This window comes from Mustela lutreola, chromosome 1, assembly GCF_030435805.1.
Source record: "Mustela lutreola isolate mMusLut2 chromosome 1, mMusLut2.pri, whole genome shotgun sequence".
NCBI lineage: Eukaryota > Metazoa > Chordata > Mammalia > Carnivora > Mustelidae > Mustela > Mustela lutreola.
In genome coordinates, this window is record NC_081290.1 from 155,307,991 (window position 1) to 155,334,291 (window position 26,301).

At 35.0% G+C, this 26,301-nt stretch overlaps 1 protein-coding gene across 1 annotated transcript in view; it reads right to left on the reverse strand.

Annotated features, from left to right (window-relative positions):
- The window catches only part of ADAM29 (ADAM metallopeptidase domain 29), a 43,541-nt gene extending 22,503 nt beyond the window's left edge, over positions 1–21,038 (reverse strand). Inside the window, exon 1 of the mRNA XM_059155536.1 lies at positions 20,939–21,038. The gene's annotated coding sequence lies outside the window, so the exon portion shown is untranslated. The remainder of the gene's footprint in view (positions 1–20,938) is intronic.
- Between the last annotated feature and the right edge of the window lie 5,263 nt (positions 21,039–26,301).

Genomic DNA, 26,301 nt, shown 5'->3' on the forward strand with positions numbered 1-26,301 from the left:
TGAAAGGACATAGAGTGGCTGAGTGGATATAAATCAAAACCCTTGATGTCTGCAGGAACCTTCAAACCTAAAGACCTTTACAAACTAATCACCAAGACAGCATGGTACTAGCACAAAAACAGACACATAGACCAGTGGAACAGAGTAAAGAACCCAGATATGGGCCTCAACTTTATGGTCAACTAATCCTCAACAAAGCAGGAAAAATACACAGTGTAAAGAAGACAGTCTCTTGAGGGAGGAGTCAAGATGGCGGAGAAGTAGCAGGCTGAGACTGATTCAGCTAGCCGGAGATCAGCTAGATAGCTTATCTAAAGATTGCAAACACCTGAAAATCCATCGGCAGATCGAAGAGAAGAACAGCAATTCTGGAAACAGAAAAACAACCACTTTCTGAAAGGTAGGACCGGCGGAGAAGTGAATCCAAAGCGACGGGAAGATAGACCCCGGGGGGAGGGGCCAGCTCCCGGCAAGGGGCGGAGCAACCGCCCACAAAATCAGGACTTTTAAAAGTCTGTTCCGCTGAGGGACATCGCTCCAGAGGCTAAACCAGGGCGAAGCCCACGCGGGGTCAGCGTGGCCTCAGGTCCCGCAGGGTCATAGAAGGATCGGGGGTGTCTGAGTGTCGCAGAGCTTGTGGGTATTGGAACGGGAAAGCCGGCTACAGAGACAGAGCTGACAGTAAGCTTGCAGCTTGGGGTGACCTTGAACCGGTCGCAGGCTCGGTGAGCTCGGAGCGCGGCCGGAGGTCAGGCAGATGGGAGTAACTGGGCGCTGTTCTCTGAGGGCGCACTGAGGAGTGGGGCCCTGGGCTCTCGGCTCCTCCGGCCGGAGACCAGGAGGCCGCCATTTGTATTCACGTCCTCCAGAAATCTACGGAAAGCGCTCAGGGAACAAAAGCTCCTGAAAGCAAACCCCAGCGGATTACTCACCCTGGCCCTGGGTAAGGGCGGTGTAATTCCGCCTGGGGCAAAGACACTTGAGAAGCACTACACCAGGCCCCTCCCCCAGAAGATCAACAAGAAATCCAGCCGAGACCAAGTTCACCTACCAAGGAGTGCGGTTTCAATACCAAGGAGAGCAGCAGAATTCCAGAGGAGGAGAAAGCCAAGCACGGAACTCATGGCTTTTTCCCTGTGATTTTTTTTAGTCTTGCAGTTAATTTAATTTTTTTCTTTTTCCTTTTTTTTTTTTTTTTTTTCTTCTCGCCTTCGGGTAAAATTTTTTTTTAAACTGTTATCTTTTTATTTATTAACGATTTTTTACTAGTTTATCTAATATATATAATTTTTCTTTTTTACATTTTTTTCTTAGGTGTTTTCTTTTTTTAATTCTTTTCTTTTTTTTTTTCTTTTTTCTTTTTTTTTTTCTTTCTTCCTTTTAGAACCTCTGTTGATCCCCTTTCTCCCCACTCACGATTTTGGATCTCTTCTAATTTGGTTAAAGCATATTTTCCTAGGGTTGTTGCCACCCTTTTAGTATTTTACTTGCCCCTTCATTTACTCTTATCTGGACAAAATGACAAGATGGAAAAATTCAACACAAAAAAAAAGAACAAGAGGCAGTACCAAAGGCTAGGGACCTAATCAATACAGACATCGGTAATATGTCAGATCTAGAGTTCAGAATGACAATTCTCAAGGTTCTAGCCGGGCTTGAAAAAGGCATGGAAGATATTAGAGAAACCCTCTCGAGAGATATAAAAGCCCTTTCTGGAGAAATAAAAGAACTAAAATCTAAACAAGTTGAAATCAAAAAAGCTATTAATGAGGTGCAATCAAAAATGGAGGCTCTCACTGCTAGGATAAATGAGGCAGAAGAAAGAATTAGTGATATAGAAGACCAAATGACAGAGAATAAAGAAGCTGAGCAAAAGTGGGACAAACAGCTACTGGACCACGAGGGGAGAATTCAAGAGATAAGTAACACCATAAGATGAAACAACATTAGAATAATTGGGATTCCAGAAGAAGAAGAAAGAGAGAGGGGAGCAGAAGGTATACTGGAGAGAATTATTGGGGAGAATTTCCCCAATATGGCAAAGGGAACGAGCATCAAAATTCAGGAGGTTCAGAGGACGCCCCTCAAAATCAATAAGAATAGGCCCACACCCAGTCACCTAATAGTAAAATTTACAAGTCTCAGTGACAAAGAGAAAATCCTGAAAGCAGCCCGGGAAAAGAAGTCTGTAACATACAATGGTAAAAATATTAGATTGGCAGCTGACTTATCGACAGAGACCTGGCAGGGCAGAAAGAGCTGGCATGATATTTTCAGAGCACTAAATGAGAAAAACAGGCAGCTAAGAATAGTATATCCAGCTAGGCTATCATTGAAAATAGAAGGAGAGATTAAAAGCTTCAAGGACAAACAAAAACTGAAAGAATTTGCAAATACCAAACCAGCTCTACAGGAAATATTGAAAGGGGTCCTCTAAGCAAAGAGAGAGCCTACAAGTGGTAGATCAGAAAGGAACAGAGACCATATACAGTAACAGTCACCTTACAGGCAATACAATGGCACTAGATTCATATCTCTCAATAGTTACCCTGAATGTTAATGGGCTAAATAGCCCTGTCAAAAGACACAGGGTATCATGAATGGATAAAAAAAACAAAACCCATCTATATGTTGCCTCCGAGAAACTCATTTTAAGCCCGAAGACACCTCCAGATTTAAAGTGAGGGGGTGGAAAAGAATTTACCATGCTAATGGTCATCAGAAGAAAGCAGGAGTGGCAATCCTTATATCAGATCAATTAGATTTTAAGCCAAAGACTATAATAAGAGATGAGGAAGGACACTATATCATACTCAAAGGGTCTGTCCAACAAGAAGATTTAACAATTTTAAATATCTATGCCCCCAACGTGGGAGCAGCCATCTATATAAACCAATTAATAACAAAATCAAAGAAACACATCAACAATAATACAATAATAATAGAGGACTTTAACACTCCCCTCACTGAAATGGACAGGTCATCCAAGCAAAAGATCAGCAAGGAAATAAAGGCCTTAAATGATACACTGGACCAGATGGACATCACAGATATATTCAGAACATTTCATCCCAAAGCAACAGAATACACATTCTTCTCTAGTGCACATGGAACATTCTCCAGAATAGATCACATCCTCGGTCCTAAATCAGGACTCAACCGGTATCAAAAGATTGGGATCATTCCCTGCATATTTTCAGACCACAATGCTCTAAAGCTAGAACTCAACCACAAAAGGAAGTTTGGAAAGAACCCAAATACATGGAGACTAAACAGCATCCTTCTAAAGAATGAATGGGTCAACCGGGAAATTAAAGAAGAATTGAAAAAAATCATGGAAACAAATGATAATGAAAATACAACGATTCAAAATCTGTGGGACACAACAAAGGCAGTCCTGAGAGGAAAATATATAGCGGTACAAGCCTTTCTCAAGAAACAAGAAAGGTCTCAGGTACACAACCTAACCCTACACCTAAAGGAGCTGGAGATAGAACAAGAAAGAAACCCTAAGCCCAGCAGGAGAAGAGAAATCATAAAGATCAGAGCAGAAATCAATGAATTAGAAACCAAAAAAAACAATAGAACAAATCAACGAAACTAGGAGCTGGTTCTTTGAAAGAATTAATAAAATTGATAAACCCCTGGCCCGACTTATCAAAAAGAAAAGAGAAAGGACCCAAATAAATAAAATCATGAATGAAAGAGGAGAGATCACAACTAACACCAAAGAAATACAAACTATTATAAGAACATACTATGAGCAGCTCTACACCAATAAATTTGACAATCTGGAAGAAATGGATGCATTCTTAGAAACATATAAACTACCACAACTGAACCAGGAAGAAATAGAAAGCCTGAACAGACCCATAACCAGTAAGGAGATTGAAACAGTTATTTAAAATCTCCAAACAAACAAAAGCCCAGGGCCAGACGACTTCCCGGGGGAATTCTACCAAACATTTAAAGAAGAACTAATTCCTATTCTCCTGAAACTGTTCCAAAAAATAGAAATGGAAGGAAAACTTCCAAACTCATTTTATGAGGCCAGCATCACCTTGATCCCGAAACCAGACAAGGATCCCACCAAAAAAGAGAGCTATAGACCGATATTCTTGATGTACACAGATGCGAAAATACTCAACAAAATACTAGCCAATAGGATTCAACAGTACATTAAAAAGATTATTCACCACGACCAAGTGGGATTTATTCCAGGGCTGCAAGGTTGTTTCAAGATCCGCAAATCAGTCAATGTGATACAACACATCAATCAAAGAAAGAACAAGAACCATATGATACTCTCAATAGATGCTGAAAAAGCATTTGACAAAGTGCAGCATCCCTTCCTGATCAAAACTCTTCAAAGTGTAGGGATAGAGGGCACATACCTCAATATCATCAAAGCCATCTATGAAAAACCCACTGCAAATATCATTCTCAATGGAGAAAAACTGAAAGCTTTTCCGCTAAGGTCAGGAACACGGCAGGTTGTCCATTATCACCACTGCTATTCAACATAGTACTAGAGGTCCTAGCCTCAGCAATCAGACAACAAATGGAAATTAAAGGCATCCAAATCGGCAAAGAAGAAGTCAAATTATCACTCTTCGCAGATGATATGATACTATATGTGGAAAACCCAAAAGACTCCACTCCAAAACTGCTAGAACTTATACAGGAATTCAGTAAAGTGTCAGGATATAAAATCAATGCACAGAAATCAGTTGCATTTCTCTACACCAACAGCAAGACAGAAGAAAGAGAAATTAAGGAGTCAATCCCATTTACAACTGCACCCCAAACCATAAGATACCTAGGAATAAACCTAACCAAAGAGGCACAGAATCTATACTCAGAAACCTATAAAGTACTCATGAAAGAAATTGAGGAAGACACAAAGAAATGGAAAAATGTTCCATGCTCCTGGATTGGAAGAATAAATATTGTGAAAATGTCTCTGCTACCTAAAGCAATCTACACATTTAATGCAATTCCTATCAAAGTACCATCCATCTTTTTCAAAGAAATGGAACAAATAATGCTAAAATTTATATGGAACCAGAAAAGACCTCGAATAGCCAAAGGGATATTGAAAAAGAAAGCCAACGTTGGTGGCATCACAATTCCGGACTTCAAGCTCTATTACAAAGCTGTCATTATCAAGACAGCATGGTACTGGCACAAAAACAGTCACGTAGATCAATGGAACAGAATAGAGAGCCCAGAAATCGACCCTCAACTCTACAGTCAACTAATCTTCGACAAAGCAGGAAAGAATGTCCAATGGAAAAAAGACAGCCTCTTCAATAAATGGTGCTGGGAAAATTGGACAGCCACATGCAGAAAAATGAAATTGGACCATTTCCTTACACCACACACAAAAATAAACTCAAAATTGATGAAGGACCTCAATGTGCGAAAGGAATCCATCAAAATCCTTGAGGAGAACACAGACAGCAACCTCTTCGACCTCAGCCGCAGCATCATCTTCCTAGGAACAACGCGAAAGGCAAGGGAAGCAAGGGCAAAAATGAACTATTGGGATTTCATCAAGATCAAAAGCTTTTGCACAGCAAAGGAAACAGTTAACAAAATCAAAAGACAACTGACAGAATGGGAGAAGATATTTGCAAATGACATATCAGATAAAGGACTAGTGTCCAGAATCTATAAAGAACTTAGCAAACTCAACACCCAAAGAACAAGTAATCCAATCAAGAAATGGGCAGAGGACATGAACAGGCATTTCTGCAAAGAAGACATCCAGATGGCCAACAGACACATGAAAATAAGTGCTCCATATCACTTGGCATCAGGGAAATACAAATCAAAACCACAATGAGATATCACCTCACACCAGTCAGAATGGCTAAAATGAACAAGTCAGGAAATGACAGATGCTGGCGAGGATGCGGAAAAAGAGAAACCCTCCTACACTGTTGGTGGGAATGCAAGCTGGTGCAGCCACTCTGGAAAACAGCATGGAGGTTCCTCAAAATGTTGAAAATAGAACTGTCCTATGACCCAGCAATTGCACTATTGGGTATTTACCCTAGAGATACAAACGTAGTGATCCAAAGGGGCACGTGCACCCGAATGTTTATAGCAGCAATGTCCACAATAGCCAAACTATGGAAAGAACCTAGATGTCCATCAACTGATGAATGGATCAAGAAGATGTGGTATATATACATAATGGAATACTATGCAGCCACCAAAAGAAATGAAATTTTGCCATTTGTGACAACATGGATGGAACTAGAGCGTATTATCCTTAGCGAAATAAGTCAAGCAGAGAAAGACAACTATCATATGATCTCCCTGATATGAGGAAGTGGTGATGCAACATGGGGGCTTAAGTGGGTAGGAGAAGAATCAATGAAACAAGATGGGATTGGGAGGGAGACAAACCATAAGTGACTCTTAACCTCACAAAACAAACTGAGGGCTGCTGGGGGGAGGGGGTTTGGGAGAAGGGGGTGGGATATGGACATTGGGGAGGGTATGTGCTTTGGTGAGTGCTGTGAAGTGTGTAAACCTGGTGATTCACAGACCTGTACCCCTGGGGATAAAAATATATGTTTATAAAAAATAAAAAATTGAAAAGTTTTCTTTTATTCCTGAATTTATACTACATCTTTATCCTTTCATAGACAATGAGCATTTGGGCTTTCCTTAACTTGGCTATCATAGATAATACTGCTATAAACATTGGCATGCATGTACTTCTTCAAATTGGTATTTTTGTATTTGTATTTTAGGGTTAAATACTTAGTAGTAAGATGGCTGAGTCATAGGGTAGTTCTATTTTTAACACTGTTTCAAGAATAGCTGTACCAGTTTGCACTTCCGCCAATGGTGTAAGAGGGTTCCCCTTTCTCTACAACCTCACCTCACCAACACCTGTTGTTTCTTGTGTTGTTAATTTTAACCATTTGACAGGTGTGAGGTGATATCTCATTGTAATTTTGATTTGTATTTCCTGGATGATCATTGTTGAACATCTCATGTGTCTGTTGGCCATCTTGATTTCTTTTTTGGGGAAATGTCTATTCTTGCCTTCTGCCCATTTTTTTATTGGATTACTTGTTTGGGGATGTTGAATTTTATAAATTCTTTACATATTTTAGATACTAACCCTTTATCGGATATGTCATTTGTAAATAATTTCTTCCATTCCAAAGGTTGCCTTTTAGTTTTGTTGATTATTTTCTTTGCTGTGCAGAAGATCTGTATTTTGTTGAAGTCCCAGTCATCTGTTTTGGTCTTTGTTTTCCTTGCTGCAGGAAACCTATCTAGTAAGAAGTTGGTATGGCCTATGTCAAAGAAGTTATTGCTTATCTTCTTTTCTAGGATTTTAATGATTTCCCATCTCACATTTTGGTTTTTGATCTATTTTTAATTATTTTTCTGTATGGTAAAAGAAAGTGGTACAGTTTCATTCTTTTGATACCTGCAAACTCTTTTGGTCCTCCCCACTACTGCTGTTTTAAACAGTCTCACATGTCTGTATTTACTGGCATTTTATTTGCATTTGGGAAGGTTTCAGTTTCCCCCTTTGAATTACCATATTTAGGTTGTTCATGTATATATGTGTGTGTATGTGTATTCTGATGACCACACCAAATTTTGAACTTCTTAAAAGTAGGGAAGAAATAAGCATGGGGCTTTAGATTCAATCAGTCATTTCAGCAGAAACCAGGAATAGATAGAAAGCTATCCAGGAAGATCTGTGGAGAGCCTTTGTGTCTAGTGGTGTGGATTCCCTTAACATTCACCAAAAAAGCCAGTAAGATTTTTAAAATGTTATACCGGCAGGAACACTATTCTCTTGGTCTAAATGGAAGAGTGATGAAATGAAATGAAGAAAAATTGTTATTCTGAGGATTCTGGGAATCCACAACAGGTATCAGGCTTCCCAGAGAGTGAGAGCACTGCTGTAGAAGTGACAATAGGATAAAGCCACCTCATCGGTATCATAGTTTTTTTTTTTTTTTTTCCAGAATTCTCTCAGTTATTCATCTATTTGTCCTGCTATGGCCATCTAGCAGTCCCAGGTGTGCTATACAAAGCAAATGATAATAGCACATGCTATTGAATACATAAATACAAATGATATATAACTCCTCACATCAACTTGTGAAATATAAATTTAAACAAATAAGCTATTACACAGAGTCTTTTCTGGGAGAGAAGGTATTCACACTTTGGAAAGTTACATGGAATTTCTGTTAAGTAATCAGAAAAGATAATTCCTAAGGGAGAAGTAACAAAATGCTCAAAAGGCGAGAGATGTGAGCACCTGAGTGGCTCAGTCAGTTAAGTGTCTGCCTTCTGCTCAGGTCATGATCTCAGGACCCTGGGATCAATCCCTACTTCAGGCTCTCTGCTCGTCAGGGAGGCTGCTTCTCCCTCTCACTCTCCCTCTGTGGGTTCTTTTACTCTCTCTCAAATAAATAAATGAAATCTTAAAAAAACAAAAGGCAAGAGATGTAAAATAAGAAGTATGTGTGGAGAAGGATGTTATTTTGCATCAACACATTTTGAGGCAGAGAATGGTAGGAGATGCAGTCTGTGATAGAGGTAGGAGTTGTGAAAAGCTATCTATTCAAGCAAAATAACCACCATAAAGACATCTATGGCAGCTATATGTAAACATTTTGGGGTAGCATGCATTTTTAACAAATTTAACAAACTCAAAAAGCACATACTGCAAAATATACGTGTGTGTGATATATAAATCTAGGAGGACACTTGATAATTTATGAATTCTGTTTATAGTATTGTTGTGCAGTGAATGTTTGTGTCTCCCAAAATTCACGTGTTGAAATTCTAACTTCTAATGTGATGGTATGAGTAGGTTGGGCCTTGGTGAAGCCCTTATAAACGGGATTATTGCCATTATAAAAGGTCCCAGAGCACTTTTTCTCTTTCTCTTTTTTCTTTCCCACTATGTGAAGTCACAGTAAAAGAATGAACCTTCTTATGAACCAGAAAGTGGGTCCCACCAAATACTAACTCCTCTAACATGTTTGATCTTGCACTTCTCAAAAAACAAAACTGCGATAAATATTTTTGTTTAAGCCAACCAGTCTGTGATATTCTGTTATAACAACCTAAATGAACTAAGACAGAATTGTTACCGAGAAATGGGAGCTGCTTCTGTGACAAATATCTACAATTGTGGAAACAACTTTGGAAGTGGGTAAAGATTAGAAGGATCAAGTAGCTCTTATAGCCAATAGGTCTTGAATCCACACAGGACTATAACAAACAAAGAAGCAGTTTTTAAGCTGGTGGATGTATATTCCCAAGCACTGAGCTCAGAGAAGAGGAAGGAGACAAAAATGCACATCTCCTAGTTTCTTCCTTCCTTCCTTTCTCCTTCCTTCCTTTTTCTTTTCTTTTTCCTTCCTCCTCCTCCTTCTTCTCTCCTTCTTCTTCTTTCTTCTCCTCCTCCTCCCTCTCCTCCCTCTCTTCCTCCTTTCTCCTCCTTCTGCTTCTTCCTCCTCTTCTTCTTCCTTTCCTATAGTGTCCTGGCCTAGTTTTGGTTTCTCTTTCTGGAAGAAATATGATGCATACTTTTCATCTATGCCTGAGGTTTTGGCTTCTAATCAGGTTACATGTGAGAGCTTACTGGAATCCTCTTAGGAATATGGAAGAGCTGATGGCCTTATCCAAACCAAGTCTCCAGCTCCTCTCTAGAAGAAGCTTTTTAAAAAACATTTAGCACCCCAACTGTTAGGGCTGCCAAACAAGAACCTGGTTCCTGAATCACCTAGCTCTGGGAGCTAATGAAGGTTGACATTTATGTCTCCTAGGACTATACATATTAAAGAGACAGCTCTGTATGAGTACACAAGCATTTCCAGTGACTATCCTTATATTCAGATTTCCTGTTTCTTTATGATTCAGTCTTGGTATATTGCATGTGTCTAAAAATTTTTCCAGTTCTAAGTTGCCCATCTTGCTAGTGTATAATTGCTAGTGTAGTCTCACGATGTTTTGTGTTTCTGTGGTATCAACTGTAGCGTTGCCTGTCTCATTTCTGATTTTATTTATATCTTCTCCTTTTTCTTAGTCTACTAAAGACTTCTCAATATTACCTTTTAATAATTCCAACTCATTCTTTGCTGTCTTTTTCTATCTATAGGTCTGTTAAAATTTTCTTTATACATTTAGGTGGATGCATAAATATTTACAAATATTATACTCTCCTGGATTGAGGAAAAGTTTCTCTGTAGGCTAAGTAGTCTTGTTCATTTATGACTAGGGAGCAAAGTGGACATGAGTCTGAAGCACTATTCCTGAGATCAAATTCTAGCACTTATGCTTACTAGATATGTGATTAAATGATCATACATTTGGTTTCTTTCTTTTTTTTTGTAAAATGGAAATGAAATAAAATAATAATACATACTCCCTACTAAGGTTTTTATGGTTAAAGTAAGATAACTCAGTTTAAATACTTAGGGCAATGCCTACCATACTCTATGTATTTAATAAATAATGGTTATTATTATTTTTAAATAAAACAAATGATTTCTCATATCCCCAGGTTATTCTTCAACAACAAAATATGCTTTCTTTACACTGAACAGGAAAAAAATTTTCTAAATAAATGGATCTGGAGAGAAGTTGAATGGAGTGTTTGTTTGAAACAGTGTTTCTTTGTGTGATTCCATATCTGTAGAAACATATGGATGGTAACTTTGCTCTCACTTATCTTTCAGCAAGCAAGAAAAAAAGAAAATACACATCATGGATTTTTAGATTTTTTTCCAAAGTCTTTTAAAGTAATTTTTGTCATCAATTTTTATCTAATATTTTATCTTCCGTCTGGTTCAATTCTCAGTTTTTTAAGAGCACAAGGTTTTACATAGGAAATTGGATAACCACTTCCTTTTTACTTTGATATGGATACATTTCCTGAATCCTTAATTTTGGCATTAGTATAAGAAGTATGAAAACTCTTTCAGGATTAATAATGTAAAACAAATTCTGTCAGAGAACGTTTGTATTAAATAGCGTAAAAGGGAAAACTGCATTCCCCTAGCACATTGTAAGATGTCTCCTTTCATCCTATTTTTATCAAAAGAGTCATTTAATTAATTCTATATTTGTTAGCATTCAAGGCATGAATATATGAAAAGGGCAAGGTTGCCATGATAGTTCAATACTTTTTAAAAAATATATCAACTGTTTCTTGAAACAGTTTTAGATTTACAGAAAAAAATTGCAAATACATTGCAAAGAGTTCCCATATACTCCCATGCCCATTTTTCCCCCTATAAATAACATCTTATATGGTGCATTTTCACAATTAATGAACCAATATTGACACATATTAGCTGAAGCTTATATTTTATATGAATTTACAAATTTCTATCTAATGTCTATTTTTAGTTCCAAGATTCCACCCAAGATACCATATTATAATAAGCCACCATGCTTTCTTAGGCTTTTTTGTCTGTGGCATTGTTTTTGATGACAAAAATTCTCTTGTGGAGTTCTGGCAGGTGTTTTGTAGAGTATCCCTGAATTGAAGTTTATCTGATTTTTTTTCATAATTAGACTGAAACTATACATTTTTGTAAGGAAAGATATAATATTTCTCATGACATCATATCAAGGGTATCGACTTTTTTTTTTTTTTTTTGGCTTAAACAACAGAAATTTATTTTCTCTTATGCTACATTAGTCAACATTCAGTAAATCATTAGTTTTTGATGTAATGGTTCCATGATTCATTGTTTGCATATAATATCCAGTGCTCCATGCAATCCATGCCCTTCTTAATATCCATCACTGGGCTAAACCATCTCCCCAGTCCTCTCCCCTCTAAAACCCTGTTTGTTTCCCAGAATCCATAGTCTCTCATGGTTCATCTCCCCCTCTCATTTCTCCTCCTTCATTTTTCCCTTCTTTCTCCTAATGCCCTGGAGGGTATTCATTATGTTCCACAAATAAGTGAAACCATATGATAATTGACTTAATATGTTTGACTTATTTCACTTAGCATAATCTCCTCCAGTACCAGCCATGTTGATGCAAAAGTTGGGTATTCATCCTTTCTGATGGCTGAGTAATATTCCCTTGTGTATAAGGACCACATCTTCTTTATCCATTCATCTGTTGTAGAGCTTCTTGTCTCTTTCCACAGTTTGGCTATTGTGGACGTTGCTGTTATGAACATTGGGGTGCATATGGCCATTCCTTTCACTATATCTGTATCTTTGGGGTAAATACCCAGTAGTGCAATTGCTGGGTCATAGGGTAGCTCCATTTTTAATTTTTGGGGGGACCTCTACACTGTTTTCCAAAGTGGCTGTACCAACTTGCATTCCCACTAATAGTGTAAGAAGGTTCCCCTTTCTCCACAACCTCTTTAACACTTGTTTCTTGCCTTGTCAATTTTTGCCATTCTAACTGGTCTAAGGAGGTATCTCAGTGTGGTTTTGGTTTGAATTTCCCTGATGGCTAATGATAATGAACACTTTTTTGTGTGTCTGTTAGCCATTTGTAGTCTTCTTTTGAGAAGTGTCTGTTCATATCTTCTGCCCATTTTTGCCTTGATTATTGAAGATTTTTTTCCACCAGATATTTTTTCCTGCTTTGTTGAAGATTATTTGATCATTGAGTTGAGGGTCCATATCTGGGCTCTTCATTCTGTTCCATTGGTCTATGTGTCAGTTTTTGTGCCAGTACCATGCTGTCTTGGTGATCACAGTTTTGTAATATAGCTTGAAATCAGGTAATGTGATTCCCCCAGCTTTGTTTTTCTTTTTCAACATTTCCTTGGCAAGTCTTTTCTGGTTCCATACAAATTTTAGGATTGTTTGTTCCAGCACTTTGAAAAATGCCATTGTTATTTTGATTGTAGTGGTGTTGAAAGTATAATTGCTCTGGATAGCATAGACATTTTAACAACGTATATTTTTCCAATTCATGAGCATGGACTATTTTTCCATTTTTTTGTGTCTTTGATTTTTCTCACGAGTGTTCCATAGTTACTAGACTATAGATCCTTTACCTCTTCTGTTAAGTTTATTCCAAGGCATCTTGAAGCTTTTGGTGCTATTGTAAATGGAATTAATTCTCTAATTTCTCTTTCTACAGTTACATTGTTAGTGTATAAGAAAGCAACTGATTTCTTTGCATTGATTTTGTATCCTGCTACATTACTGAATTGCTTAAGAGTTCTAGTAATTTAAGAGTGGAGTCTTTTGAGTTTTCCACATTAAATATCATGTCATCTATAAGGAGAGAGTTTGACTACTTCTTTGCCAATTTGAATAGCTTTTATTTCTTTTTGCTGTCTGCTGTTGCTAGGATTTCTATTACTATGTTGAACAATAATGGTGGGAGCGAGCATCCTTATCATGTTCCTGATCTTAAGGGAAAGGTTTTCAGGCTTTGCCCTTTGAGAATGTATTTGCTGTGGGTTTTTCATAGATGGATTTTATAAAGGGGTACCTACTATAACATGATTTATCATAATTAATGTTGACCTTGATCAAATGGTTTGGTAGTATCTGTCCAGTTTCTCCACTGTAAAGTTACTCCTTCCTGCCCCTTTTATATTGTACTCTTTGGCAGTATGACATTTTGCACAGCCCATATATAAGGAACGGGGAACTATGTACTTTCCCCCAAATTCCTAACACCCACTAATCCTTGTATTGTCTTACTACTGCCTTTTCCAGAATCTCATTTAAATGAAATCATTTACAGTCTCATTTAAATGAAATCATATACATTGGCTTCTTTCACTTAACAGTGTGTACTTAAGTTTCATCTATGTCTTTTTATTGGTTAATAGTTTCTTTTTTTTAATTACTAAATGGTATCCTTCATATTGATATACCACAGTTTGTTTATTCCATTACATATTGAAGGTCATTTTGGTGACTACTAGTTTTTGGTGATTAAGAATAGATCTGTTGTAAACATTCATCTGATGGCATTTATACTGAAAAAGTTTCAAAGTGTTTGCATAAATGCTGATGACTATGATGGATTTTATGGTAAAATTATATTTAAAATTTTTTAAAAAAAGAAATGAGAGTTACCTGTAGTCTGCATTCTGATCGTGTCAGTTTTTGGATTTTACCTATTCTTAGGGGTATGTGGCAGTATCTTGTTTTGATCTACAACTTCCTAATAACAAATGATGCTGCTTGCTGTCTGCTATTTTTTGTACATGTTCTTTGATGGGACAATCTGTTCAAATCTTTTCCCCTTTTTAAAATTTGGCTTTTGTATTATTGTTGAGATTTAAATGTGAGTTATATATTTTAGATTAAGTCTACTATCATATATGTGTTTTGCATATAATTTCGTTAGGACCATAACACTTTTTCATTCTCTATATGGTATCTTCAACAGAACATATATCTTTAATACTGATAAAATCCAATGTATCATTTTTTTTTCTTTTATGGATCATGCTACTGGTGTTTTATCCAAAAAATTGTTGCCAAAGCACCTAGACATTTTTCTGTGTTTTCTTCAGAAAGTGTTACAGTTTCATGTTTCATATTTATGTCTAGAGTTCATTTTAGTGAATATTTGTGGATCTTGTAAAGTTTATATCTTTTCATGTTTAATATTCCCAGTACCATGTCAAGAAGATGATCTTTTCTACATTGAATTACATTTATTACCTTGGTGAAAATCAGGAGACTGCATTTATGTGGGTCTGTGTCTAGGTCTCTATTTTGTTTTACTAAAGTGTTTATTTTTTCACCAATATTATGCTGTTTTTATTACTATACATTATGATGAATCAGATATCATGAGTCTTCAATCTTTGTCATTTTTCAAAAATTTTTAGGTTAAGTTTTTGACTTTTCCTTAAAACTTTAAAATTCATTTCCAATATCTACAAAAAAAGTTTCCTGGATTTTATTGGAATTGTGCTAAATCTATAGGCCAATTTGGGAAGAAATGACATTTTAAAGGTATTGTTTTCCAATTCATAAACATGGACTCTCTTCTTTTTATTAAGATATCCTTGTTTTTTTCTTCAGAGTTTGTATTCTTCTGCATATAGATTCTGTACATGTTTTATTATATTTAAACCTAATTTTTTTGGAGCTAATGGGAAGTTTTTTTTTAAACCCTCCAAATATTTGAGAATTTCTCAACTTTTTAAAAATTTTTTCTTAATTTCCTATGTAATTCTATAATGACCTAAGAATATTTTGTATGTTTTATATTCTTTTAAATTTATTAGATTGTTTATGACCCAGAACATTCCATATGAGGTTGAATGAATGTGTATTTTGCTCCTGTTGGTTGGAGTATTCTAAAAATTTCAGCTAGATGCAGTATATTGAGAGTACTGTTCAAGTCAGCTATATCCTTTCTGATATTGTGCCTACTGGATCTATCAGTTACTAAAAAAAGGAGTTAAACTCTCCAATTATAGTAGTAGATTGTCTGTTTCCCCTTTCATTTCTCTTAGTTCTTGTTTTCTATATTTTGACACTCTATTGTGAGATACATGCATATAAAACACTGTTCGGTCTCCTAAGAGTTTTTGTCATTAACTATTTTTATCCCTGATAAATTTCCTTTCCCTGAATTCTGCTTAGTCAATACTCTGACAATTTTATCTTTTAGTTGATGTGTTTAATATATAATTGATATAGTTGGATTAATATCTTTAATATTTGTGACTTTTGTACTCATTGCATTTGTCCTTTGTTGTCTTTCTTTTCTACTCCTATTTTTCTGACTTCTCTGGTTTTAAGTATTTTATGACTTCATTTTTGTTCTCTTTTAGCATATCACTTATACTTCTTTGATAATGTTTTTTAGGTTTTGCTTTATAATTTACACTATACATTTATAACTAACCTACCTAAACAGACCATTTTATATACAGTGCAGGTATAGTAGTTTTCTCAAATTTCTCTTCCCTGTGACTATGCCGCCATTTATCTCACATATATATGTGGTATAACTACCCAATATATTGTTATTGTTTTAACTACTAAATGGTTAATATCTCGATTACTTACAAATAAGAAAGCTAAGGTATTTTACTTTACCTTAATCCTTTTCCAACACTCTTCTTTGATTTTGTATATCTGAGCTTCTGATCTGTATAGTTTTTTTTCTCCTCCCTAAACTTTTTTTTTTTTTTAACATTTATTGCACTGCAGGTTTGCTGATGATAAATTTCCTCATGGGAAACTTTGTGTTTGAAGAGTAATTTCTCTGGATATAGAATTCTTGCTTGGTGAATTTTTCTTTCCAACAGTTTAAATATTTCACTCCACTTTATTATTGCTTTCATGGACTCCAGTTTTTAAGAAGTCCACTGCTATTCTGATCCCTGTTTCTCAAAAGGTAAGGTGTTTTTCCTGGGCTTCTTTCAAGTTTTTCTCTCATTCTTGATTTTCCATAGTTTTAATATGACAAGCCTAGGTGTCGGCTTTTGGTATTTATCTTGGATGGTGTTAGTTGGCTCTGTGTTTTTATGCTTTCACTGATTTTTGACAATTCTCAGCCATTATTACTTTAAATATTTCTCACGTACCTTTTTCTTGTTTCTTTTTCTGGTATTCTTATCATATGTATGTTATGATTTTTGTAATTGTTCCACAGTTAATTATTTTTAATTCTTCTTTTCTCTTTTCTCTTAGTTTTTTCAGCTTGGGAAAATTCTAGTGGCACATCTTTCATCTCACTGCTTATTTCCTTGGCTACGACCAGTCTGTTGATGGGTCCATCAAAGGAATTCTTCATTTTTTAAAGTATTTTGTTGTGTTTGTTGTGTTTATTGTTACTAACATCCTAAGACTACTTTATTGGAGGGTTTTTTTTTTTTTTCCCAAGATTTCATTTCTTTGACAGAGAGAGCACAGGCAGGGGCAGTGACAGGCAGAGGGAGAGGGAGAAACAGGCTTCCCATTGAGCAGGGGACCCAATATGAGACTGCATCCCTGAATTGTGGGGTTATGACTTGAGCCAAAAACAGACACTTAACCAACTGAGCCATCCGGGCATGCCTACTTTCTTAGAGTTTTTATCTCTTTGTTTACATTGCCCACCTGTTTTTGCAGGTCATCTGCTTTTCTTTTTTCTTTTTTTTTTTTTTTAAGATTTTATTTATTTACTTGACAGAGATCACAAGCAGGCAGAGAGGCAGGCAGAGAGAGAGGGAGGAAGCAGACTCCCCACTGAGCAGAGAGCCTGATGCGGGGCTCAATCCCAGGACCCTGAGATCATGACCTGAGCTGAAGGCAGCGGCCTAACCCACTGAGCCACCCAGGCTCCCCATGTCATCTGCTTTTCTAATGAAGACCTTAACATATTATTTATACTTAAATTCTCTGTTTGATCATTCCAAAATGTATGTCATCTCTGAATCTGGTTGTGATGTGTGCTTTGTCTCTTTACACTATTTTTTTTTTTCTGCCTTCAGCTCTAGTTGTAACTTTTTTCTTGAAAGTTGGACATGATGTATCAGATAAGAGGAAAAAGGCTAAATAAGTCTTTGGTTTAAGGTTTTGTTACTTTGCCTTAGAATTGGGCTATGTCTAATGTTTGCTTTAGCTGTAGGTATCAGAGATGTCAAATTTTTTAGCTTTATTTATTTTTATTTTTTTATTTTTTGGCCTCCCCTCTTGCCTTAGGCTTTCTTAATGACTATTAGAAAGAGTCTGGACCTTTTAGCTCTTATAGCTATAATCTACTGCTAATACACTGGAACCCTATTAATGTGGTATTATGATATGAGAGAAAGGGAGCATTCTATAACCTTTTGGTTAAATTTTAACTTTTTAGTGGATTTTTTGTCCACGGTCTGTGGTCTTCACAAGTGTTTTGCAGTTCTCCTTAAATGAGACAGGAAAGCTACAGGTGGTACAATTGGATAAGTGCCCTACTCCGAAGTGAAATAAAGCTCTGACCAAATAGTTTTTTTTCAAAAGTAAACATTTGTTTTGAAGAATGTTCTGGGACTATTTTAAAATGCTGTCTTTGCCCTACCCCATTCTGGACTTATGAGGATGTCTCTCTTGGCTTCACCATTTGAACTTGGTAGGGTTCCTGGAAGTAAAACCCACAAAAGGGTAAAGGGCTTCATTAGGTAACATCTATTCCAAGGAGTTTTTTGCTCTAATGCTAGCCTACACTCAAAATTACTCTTAAAATGTTCCTACCAGTTTATTGCTTCATTAACTTCTGCTCCAAGTAAACAGACCCCAAGTGTGACTCTCTATATTTTCCTGTCTCTAGATATCAGATAATAATTTGTTCTGTGGCTTCAACTCTCTGATGGGTCCCATATAAGTCACTGATTTCAGTTTACCTTTTTAAAATTTTTCTTGTTGAAAATTGTATGTGACAACTTTTAGGTTCTTAAAATGTTAAAGGTAAAATCAGAAGTCAACCATGATATTTTTAGGACTTTGGCTAATCATGATTGTATCTGTAGGGATATTTCAACTAATTAGTTAAAACTGTCAACAGACTTAAAAGGAAACACTGTGTTTTATTTACATTGTGATTATTAATATTTCCTGGTGACAGTTACATTTCAGTTTTTATTTGAAGTTTAAATATGATTTGAATTTTTCTTCATATTTTGAAATACTTAAGGAATTTTGAAACATATTCACTTCTACCAAACCAAGACCCTAGTGGTTAAAAAGAATAATCATGGACTAATTTAACAGTTGGAAAATTAATAGAATGACTCCATTTTGATCTGATATTCAAATTAATCATTACCATAACTGTTTGAGTCTGGCTATCTATGGACTTATTTATTTTTATTTTTGTTGTGTATTTAGAACTCCATGTGAAAATTGAAATCTTTTTATTGAAAACGTCCCTTGACTTCTATACTCTTGTAGCTTAGAAGCTATTGTAAAATTTGACCACCGGTGAGCATGAATGCAAAAAATACACATAGGAATTATTTCCATATTTTCTACTGTAACAGTTAATAATATGTGTTCCACTATTTAATAAAGGTTTTTAAAATGCTCGACACATATAAAATATCCACAAAAATATATTAGTATCACATAATTTATAATATACAATACCATGTACTATTTTTTTGTCAAATAACAGAATCAAGCTCTGTGCATGTCCAAATCAGATGTAAATCTAAATTTAAAGCTCCATTATATTTAAATATTTGCTTTGTTTACCTTAAAATTATAACTAAAGTTATTTTATTTTTTATTTTTAATATTTTATTTATTTGCCAGAGAGAGAGAGCTCAAGCAGGGAGAGTGGCAGGTAGAAGCAGACTCCCCACTGAGCAGGGATCCTGAGTGGGCTGGATCCCAGGATCCTCGGATCATGACCTGAGCCAAAGGCAAACACTTAACTGAGTGAGCTACCCAGGTGTCCATAACTAAGGTTATTTAGATATCAGCCATGTATATCTGATAAATGGTTCTGATTATTACATTCATAAAATGAAGTACAAAATATGATGTGAATGTTATTTATACAGCTACATACAAAATGTCATTCTATCTCTGCCAGGTATAAAATTGTCTACAATTTTACATGCACTCTCTACAGAACTTATATTTTCTATTTGAAAATTAAGTATAATTAAGAAAATTGATAAATATTTTTTATATAATCTCTAATTATAATATTCAAGTTTTACATATATATTTTTTTTCTGGATCATATGGTAGTTCTATTTTTAATTTTTTAAAAACTTTTTATAAACATATAATATATTTTTATCCCCAGGGGTACAGGTCTGTGAATCACTAGGTTTACACACTTCACAGCGCTCACCATAGCACATACCCTCCCCAATGTCCATAACCCCACTTCCCTCTCCCAAACCCCTTCCCCCCAGCAACCCTCAGTTTGTTTTGTGAAATTGAGAGTCACTTATGGTTTGTCTCCCTCCCATTCCCATCTTGTTTCATTTATTCCTCTACTACCCCCTTAACCCCCCATGTTGCATTTCCACTTCCTCACATCAGGGAGATCATATGGTAGTTGTCTTTCTCTGATTGACTTATTTCGCTAAGCATGATACCCTCTAGTTCCATCCAATACATATATTTTAAGAAAAAAATTATTATCCTTGGTAAGAGTTTGAGGGAGGAATATAAACAATCAACTAATTTTAAAATATATAAATTTGTTGTTATAAAAGAAATTTTTTCCTTTAGATGTCTTAATTTCATCATTCACCATTTCAGTTTAGATCATAGACTCTACATAAATGTTGTAACAGAGAAACATATTTCTTCAATTATTTTTTCAAAAACCTCTCCATTCATCAGCTTATTTGAAAACTACTATAGTTGTCAGTATTTTAATATATTCAACATATCAGCAGAAAAATACAATATTGAAATTTTCACATTGTTTTTCTGTATAATTTGACTAAAATTTGCCCTATAAGAAATAAATCACAGTATAGATTTTTAGTTTGTAGAAATGACCAATGTGCTTTATCATTTTATTTCTTTAAATACAGAATGCTTGAGAACTTTAGAATGTGACCAACAAAACCAAAAAAAAAAAAAAAAAATCCAACTGAGAGTATGATTTTCAATATATAGAAAAGACATTTACAATATTGCATTAAATTATATAATAAACTTCATTTTTATCTGAAGTATATAAATGATTTCATGTTCTAAAACTTACATAGAGAAATTGTGTCGCTATTAAAAACAGATCTTTCATTAATAGTAGTTTTATAAGATATGGGAAAAAATATATTGGTTGACCTGAGAGTAGATTAGATTCTACCAAAATTGTGCTAAGTTGGAAAATAAAATTGGCTGAAGCCTAGATATAAACAATGGATGTAAAGCACAGCACTTTCTAAGTAACTCCCATGATTTATATTGGTAATTAGTTGGAGGACTAGAAAAACAAAAGTGGGGAAGAAAAATTTGGAAGATATTTAATAAAATGTTACCTCATGGTTATGTTGATAACTTCTTTTCTTGAAAGTTTATCAAGACAGTTCAAACAGATGTCATAGAGAAGAATGGGAGGAGAGATGAGGAAGATTTCCCCACTCTATGAGCAACAAATAACATTTGGTATGAAATGAGATATGTATAGTATGTAAACAATTGACATGTTTTGAGGTAACCATTATGTGATATTTTTTCTCCCAAATCCAGCATATACAAAAAGAGAATAGGAATATATGCTGTCTATAAAGGAAAATATATACCTTACCAGGCTGGCAGATACATGTGAAGGTTTTGTGAAAGAAATACTATTATGTAATTTATTTCCATAGAAATGAGTTTTATAGGGGCGCCTGAATGGCTCAGTGGATTAAGCCACTGCCTTCAGCTCAGGTCATGATCTCAGGGTCCTGGGCTCGAGCCCTGCATTGGGCTCTCTGCTCAGCGGGGAGCCTGCTTCTCTCTCTCTCTCTGCCTGCCTCTCTGCCTACTTGTTCTCTCTATCTCTTTCTCTCTCTGTCAAATAAATAAATAAATCTTTAAAAAAAAAGAAATGAGTTTTACAAAAATAACATTTAAGAGAAAGAGTAATTTCACAATTTCTGTGCTTTTGCTCAGAGCATTAGCCACATATACACATATCACAGTGGTGTGAAACAAATAATATTTTGTATACTGCACCTCAAAATCCTCTGCTCTACATTTCAGAAGATCAGATACAGATGATCTGCTTTCAAAGACTATTCCTCTTCTTACTCTATAGAAACTATCTACTACCTTTACCTAATCTTTTACCTTAATTCCTCATTAGTACCTTTTATCTATTATTTTCAGTCTCATACCTTTATTGTTTTTTTCTTATCTACTGCCTTTATGTATGCATTTTTCATTATTTGAAAAACACAGAGATTTCCTTTTTTATTTTTAAGATTTATTTTATTTATTTGAGAAAAAGAGCATAAGTCAGGGGGAAGGATCAGAGGAAAGGTTCTCAAAAAGACCTCACTGAGCAGGGAACCCCATAGGGGGGCGCAATCTCATAACCCCAAGATCTGACCTGAGCTGAAATCAAGTGTGGGAGGCTTTAATGACTGAGCAACCTAGGTGCCCCCATAGCACAACATCTTTACTGGAAAAACACAGATATTCCTTTCAACTTCTTTCCATCTTGGATAATATTCTCTAAAGAAGTATTTTCCTAAAAACAAAACAAAACAAACAAAAAAACCCCTCTCTGTCAAGTAAATAAATAAAAATCTTAAAAAAAGTATTTTCCTACATAGTCAAAATAGCATTAAATCTAACAAAATCAATTATTGTTTTTAACACCATCTAATATCTAGTGCATATTTAAATTCCCACTTGTGTTCAAATGTTCTTTAGAACAAGTTTGTCGAAACAGTCTATCAAAAGTAGTCTTTGTGGGCGCCTGGGTGGCTCAATGGGTTAAGCCGCTGCCTTTGGCTCAGGTCATGATCTCAAGGTCCTGGGATCGAGGCCCGCATCGGGCTCTCTGCTCGGCAGGGAGCCTGCTTCCCTCTCTCTCTCTCTGCCTGCCTCTCCATCTACTTGTGATTTCTCTCTGTCAAATAAATAAATAAAATCTTTAAAAAAAAAAAAAAAGTAGTCTTTGTGAAAGGGTCTTAGAACCAAACGAAAGTTTGGTTTATCACAAATAATTCTTTTAATAGTTTTTGGACTTATTAATAGCCCTTCTTGAAACAATATTTCATGACATGTGGCAAAATAGTTTTTTTTTTTAATTTTCCATTTCTTTTTACTTTTTCCATACAACATAAGCATGTCCTACAGCATTAAATACTCTTGGGAAACAAATACGTTCATGGCTTCCTAATAGTCCATTGTATGAGGGTGTCATAACTTCCAATTTCCCATTGTTGTATACTTAGTATTATTCTAATTTTCTTAATTTTTCATTATTGTAAATTATGTTTTTATTAATGCACATGTCTATATTTATGTTTGAATTTTGTCTATTCTGATAATGATCTTCATAAGAGTTGTGCTTTCTGTAGCTTTCAAGATAGAAGGTGATTATTTAGTCAGTGCAGGTTTATAATATATGACTATTTAGAGAAAAGTTTATACATGTATCTCTGATACCTGTGAATACTTCTTTATTTCTATCACATCAACTAATTTTTATGCCTTCTAACTAAGGCTACTATGAAAATATATCAGGATATTTATGGGCTAACTTGTTCTCTCCAATTAGTAAAACACTTCATTTCTAAAATTCAGAATTTTCTCTTTAATGCCAGAAAATAATGTCCTAAATGCCTACTTCATGCTGACTTAAATTCACCACTTTTATAAGGAGAAAGAGTGCTTAAAGCACTTAACAAAAAATAACAAAGCTCTACAACTTCTTTTTTTTTTTTAAGATTTATTTATTTCATAGGAGGGTGGGAGAGGCAGAGGGGGAGGGAAGAAGACTCTCCACTGAGTGCAGAGCCTAATATAGGACTCAGTCTCCCAACCTGGAGATCACAACCTGAGCCAAAAACAAGAGTCAGATGTTCTTCCAATTGAGCCATCCAGGATCCCCAAAACTCTACAAGTTCTAAGCCAACTTGAATCCCCAAAGAATAATTTTTTAAAGATTCATTTATTTATTTGAAAGAAAGAGAGGACACCTGAATAGAGGGAGGGTCAGAGGGAGAGAGAGAATCTTAAGTAGACTCCATGTTAAGCATGGAGTCTTGATCTCAGAACCCTGAGATCATGATCTGAGTTAAAACCAAAGGTTGGATATTAACCAACTGAGCTATCTAGGTGCCTCTAAAATATTTTTTTAAAGTATCAAATAGAGTCACAGATCTGAAGAATACAATAACTGAGTTGAAAAACTGAGTTGAAAAACTAGAGGGGTTCAACAACACACTGGATGAAACAGAAGAAAGGATCCATGAACCCAGAGCCATTTCAGTGAAATTCATCCAATCACAGAAGAAATAGAAAGAGAAAGAAAAGCAAAATAAAGAAAGAAAAAGAAAGAAAGAAAGAAAGAAAAGAAAAGAAGAGAAGAGAAAAAAAGTGAAGTTAGATGATTTGCATTATAGGGGTGTCCAAAGAAAAGAAAGAAAAAGGGGAAAAACCTTATTTGAAGAAATAATGGCTGAAAAATTCCCTAAGCTGGAGAAGGAAACAGACATCCACCAAGAAAGCCCAAATTACCCCAAATAAGATGAACCCAAAGAGATATACACCAAGACATATTTTATTTAAAATGTCAAAAGTTAAAGACAGGGAGATAATCTTAAACCAGTTGGGGAAAAACACCTTTTTATGTGCACGGGAAACCCTGTAAGGCTTACTTCAGCAAAAATTTTATAGGTCAGAAGGAGTAGCACAATATATCCAAAGTACTGAGAGGAAAAAACTTCCAGCCAAGATATTCTACCTGGAAAAGCTATCATTTAGAATTGAAGGGAAGATAAAGAACTTTTCAGACAAAGTTAAAAGAGTTCATCACCATTGATGTTAAACAAAATTCTTTAGGCTAAAAAATAAAAGGTGTTAACTAGTAACAGGAAAACATTTGAAAGTATAAATCTCACTGATAAAGGTAAATATATAGTAAGGTAAAAATTAATCACTTAAAAAGCTAGTATTGAGGTTAAAAGACTAAACTAGTACAAATAACTATAACTACAATGGTTAATTAAGGGATACACAAGATAGAAAGTATAAAACATGATGCCGAAAACCAAAAAATGTTAGAGAGTGTAAAAATGTAGAGCTTTAGAATTCATTCAAACTTAAATTATCAATTTTAAATGGACTATAATAAATGTTATATATAATCCTCATGATAGTGATGAAGCAAAACGTATAGTAGTTACACAAAAGGTAAACTGTAAGCATACCACTATGGCCATTAAAACACAAAGGAAGAGAACAAGAGAAGAAGAAGAAATAAAGAACTACAATATAGCCAAAAAACAATGAACTAAAAGGCAACAATTACTTTAATGTATATGGACTAAATTCTCCAATAAAAAGACAAAGAGCAGATGAATGGCTGGAAGAAAAAAGCAAGCATATCTATATACAGGTAGATATAGATATATAGATTATATAGATATAGATAGATATCCTACAGAAAACTTACTTCAGTTGTAAGGAAACACATGGACTGAAAATGAAGGGATGGAAAAATATATTCTATCCAAATGAAACAACAACAAAAAAATCTGACAAAGCTATAGTTAGATAAAATGAACTTTAAAAAATAATCTGTACAAAGAGATGAAGAAGGACATTACATACTCATACAGCAGTCAATCCAACAAAAGGTCATAACATTTGTAAATATTTACGCTTTCCTTCAACATATAAGCATCTAAATATGTGAATATTAACAGGACTAAAAAAGGTAAAAGATAGCAATACAATGGTAGAATGGAACTTTAATACTCCACTTATATCAATGGAAAGATCTTCCAGACAGATATGCAATAAGGAAACATTACCCTTAATAACATGTTGGACCAGATGGACTTAACAGATATTTATAGAGCATTCCATCCAAAAGCAACTAAATACACATTCTTCTCAAGTAGACATGTAACATTCTCCAGGATACATCATAGGTTAGGTCACAGAACAAGTCTTAATAATAAATTTAAGAATACTGAAATTATATTAAGTACCATTTCTGACCATAAGGGAATGATACTAGAAATCAGTTAAAAGAAAGCTTTAAAATCCAAAAATACCTAAAAATCAAATCAAAAGAGAAATAGAAAAATACCTTGAGATAAATGAAAATGAAAACACACCAAAACTTATAAAATGCATCAAAAGCAGTTCTAAAAGGTATGTTCATAGTGGTAAATGCCTACATCAAGAAACAAGAAAAAAAGTCACAAATTAACAATTTAACTTTACATCTAAATGAACTAGGAAAAGAACAAATGAAGTTAAAAGTTAGTAGAAGGAAGGGATTAAAAAAGATTAGAGCATAAATATATAAAATAGAGACTAAAAATACAATAGATGAGATTAATTAAACTAAAAATTGGTTTTCTAAAATTTTTATTTAAATTCCAGTGTAGATAACATACAGTGTTAGATTAATTTCAGGTGTACAATATAGTGATTTAGCAACTCAATATATATCTCTGTGCTCACCATGACAAGTGTACTCCTTAATCCCCATTGCCTATTATACATTACCCCCACCCACCTCCTCTCTGGTAATCATCAGTTTGATCTCTATAGCTAGGAGATATACTTCTGTTTCATAGTTTGTCTCTCTATGTCTCTTTCTTTTTCCCTTTGCCTATTTTTGTTTGTTTCTTAAATTTCACATATGAGTGAAATTATATGGCATTTG